The following is a 3727-nucleotide window of genomic DNA, read 5'->3' as shown; positions in this document are numbered from 1 at the left end:
CTCCTTTTAAAACAAAGGAAAACGCGTTTTTGGGGGGAAACCATCTTGGGGTGTGTGGGGGGGGGGGGGGAGTGAAGAGGAATTGAATTCCTTTCGTGAGGACACATAAATCTAAAACTGAAGAAGTTAGAGTCGTGATATTTGGTATTTAGAAAACCCTTTACTATTAAAGAAACAAGTATTTTTTGCCGGAAAATTCACTTAGGGGGGAGGGGGAGGAGTTTGAAAGGAAGTGAAAAAAGTGAATTATTTGTATGGGTATACTTATATCTCAAAACTGAAGGTAATAGACGTGACCACATTGGTGTTTGGAATCTCCTTTAAACATAAAGAAGCACGCCATCTTTTCATTCTTTTTTGGGGGGGGGGTAAATACACTTAACGGCGGTGGGGTGTAAAAGGAGGGGAGACCAATTGATTTTACTGTTCGCAATGTACTTACAAGGAGCCTCCGTTGCTCAGGCAGCAGCGCGCCGGCCTCTCACAGCTGGGTTCCGTGGTTTAAATCCCGGTCACTCCATGTGACATTCGTGCTGGACAAAAAGGAGGCGGGACAGGTTTTTCTCCGAATACTCCGGTTTTCCCTGTCATCATTCACTCCAGCAACACTGTCCAATATCAGTTCATTTCATTTGTCATTTATTAATCATTGCCCCACAGAAGTGCGACAGGCTTTGGCAGCCGGAACAATTCCTATTGTCGCCGCTAGACGGGGGCTTTATTCATTCCATTCCTGACCCTGTCGAATGACTGGAAACAGGCTATAGATTTTCGATGAACTTATTCTGATCATAAACCGATCATTTCTAACCTTTCCTGGGTTCATTTTCAAGAACCATCTTTTCCTTCGGAGAACGTTCTTAGATTACAGTAGATTCTGCTGGCATATAAATAAAAATTTAAACTAATTTGAAATAAACGATAGGAAAGAGATTGACCGTCCGTTCACCTCTATAATAAGGTCAATAATGCACGGAAGTATGTCATTCGTATCGCCAGAAATCCCGCACATTTGCCTACGCGCGACGATGGTGCTGGTCACATTGTCAACAATGACAATGGCAGGGGATGTAAGTTACCGCCAAGTAGCGGTCTTGCATCTTGCTGTGGGGTCCAGAACATCTATAATAATAATAATAATAATAATAATAATAATAATAATAATAATAATAATAATAATAATAATAATAATAATAATAATAATAATAATGTTGTGGACCGTCGTCAAATGTGCGGACCGCGCTGGAAACGGGTCCTGGACTGCTAATGACTAAGAATGCAGTCCGGCCGCGGGTTCAGTACCGCCAAGGCATCCAGGACGACACCACGCCGGATCTCCTGAACGATTTGATCCATATTTAAAATGCTTATAGGAAAAGATGGCAAAGATTTAGGGACCCAACTGACCGGGTAGAATATCTGGACCTAGCCCGGGAAGTACGAAACCGATTGCTGGAAAGAAAGATTGAAAAATGGGAGGAAACTTGCCGTAATCTATTAGAAAACGAGTCAGATCTCGAATTTTGGTGGATTCTCGCAGAAAACGAGTCAGATCGCGAATTTCGGCATTCAACAATAAGCATTCAATTACAAATTTCGGTATAACACCGTAGCGAAGCACGGGTATATTGCTAGTTCAAATATAAAATTACATTCTACGTAGTGTGCTTATATACAGTTACCGTATTTACAGGCATATTTACATACTACTCACAAGACAAGGTCAACATTCAAGTAATTTCCAAAACTTCACTTCGATTACAGATGTTTCTGCCGTCACTAAACACAGTTCAATGCCTCTCATTCGTGCTGATCACTCGAGACAGTGACATGGACTTGTAAGTAGTAGACACGGTTGGAAAGATGGCTTGTTTCCGTTTCAGACTACAACTCTTGACAAGCGAAGAATGACGCCTCAAGGTTGAGAAGAAAGACAATTCAACCACTGAGTGGAGAAAGGGAATATCTCGATTTTTTTCTGTATAATAAACTGAAATAGACATTTTGTTTCTTAAATTTAGGTAGGTACATTTACTGAGCTGAGAAAGAATATGTCTATACTTCCATATTTGCTAAAATCACATGTTTTTTTTTTTTACAATTCGTTTTACGCCGCAACAACACAGATACGTCTTACAGCGACGATGGGACAGGAAAGGGCTAGGAGTGGGAAGGAAGCGGTCGTGGCCTTACTTAAGGTACAGCGCCAGCATTTGCCTGGTGTGAAAATGGGAAACAACGGAAAACCATCTTCAGAACTGTCGACAGGGTTGTGACCAATTTGCGATCAGTCCCATTTGCGATCACTCCCATTACAGAGGAAAAAAGAAATGCGAAGGAAGGGTCTTGCCCCATTTGTGATCACTGTAAACTTATCAGCAGCCTATCCGGGTTTCCCAGCGTCCATGCAGGAGAGGGACTGCTAATTAGGGCCTACTTCAGATAACCGTGTGATAAGGCTAGGCTCAGGGATTCTTCCAACCCGTCCCCTTGCTCTTGAACTTTTGAGGTGACGTAGACTATAGTTTTCAACGTACCTTCTTATTCCAGCTGTTTTTTGTTTTTTGTTTTTTGCTAGGGGCTTTACGTCGCACCGACACAGATAGGTCTTATGGCGACGATGGGATAGGAAAGGCCTAGGAGTTGGAAGTGGCCGTGGCCTTAATTAAGGTACAGCCCCAGCATTTGCCTGGTGTGGAAATGGGAAACCACGGAAAACCATCTTCAGGGCTGCCGACAGTGGGATTCGAACCCACTATCTCCCGGATGCAAGTTCACAGCCGCGCGCTTCTACCCGCACGGCCAACTCGCCCGGTACGTGGCGTTCATTGAAACGAAGAGAGGTAAGCCTTGTGCTTTATATAATGGATAATCTTACAGAAATTTTCGGGAAAATCAAGGATGTTTGGTGACATATATATGTTTAAAACAGAAGAAATCACAGTGTAAAGGAAGACTAGTGTGTCAAAACGATATAATGGTGAGAATGATCGATCATCAGTGTGTTACTGACGAGGCGAACTTGGACGTAAATAAACTTATATTTCAAGCGAAGAAATGATCGCCCGAGGACAAGAGTGCGGCAGTTCCTCAGGTATTTGACGAAGAAATCCAGCCTTTACTAAACAGGGGTTACGAATTCGGTACAAGGATGCCGCAGTTCTATAATGTAACGAGTACGCTGTATCGAAACAGGAGCCATGCTCAAGGGGTGCACAAAGAGCCAAAAAGTTCCGAGGAGGTTGTTCTTCGTGAGGAAATCCTAAAAATGTCTGACGGGGAGGATTTTCTTATGGCCTATGATGGTGTAAAGGATAGGTTGGTGGTGTTCGGTGGAAGCAAAGGAAAGGAGATCTTGAGAAAAGTCTTTCTTCATGGACGGGACATTCAAAATCTACAGTAGTCAGTTTAATCAAATACATGTCGACCTCGGAAGCACAGAGGATGAAACAACGTTGCACCAGTCGTCTTTGCTCTTCTTCCTGACAGAAAGAAAGAAACTTATTTGAGAATGCTACGATTGCTTCTACGAGAATAACGTGATTGGCAGCCTGGGACGGTATATACTGATTTTGAAACGTCGACTTCTTAGCCTTAAAGGAGGCATTTCCCTCAGTTAATATCCGCGGGTGTTTTTCATTTTACGCAATGTCTCTGGAGGAGGGTTCAGCATATTGACATGGCTGCATTATACAAGGAAAATCAAGATGTCAGACTGTGGACGAAT

Source organism: Anabrus simplex, chromosome 2, assembly GCF_040414725.1.
Source record: "Anabrus simplex isolate iqAnaSimp1 chromosome 2, ASM4041472v1, whole genome shotgun sequence".
NCBI lineage: Eukaryota > Metazoa > Arthropoda > Insecta > Orthoptera > Tettigoniidae > Anabrus > Anabrus simplex.
The sequence above is the reverse complement of the archived record's forward strand: the minus strand, read 5'-3'. Positions refer to the sequence as shown.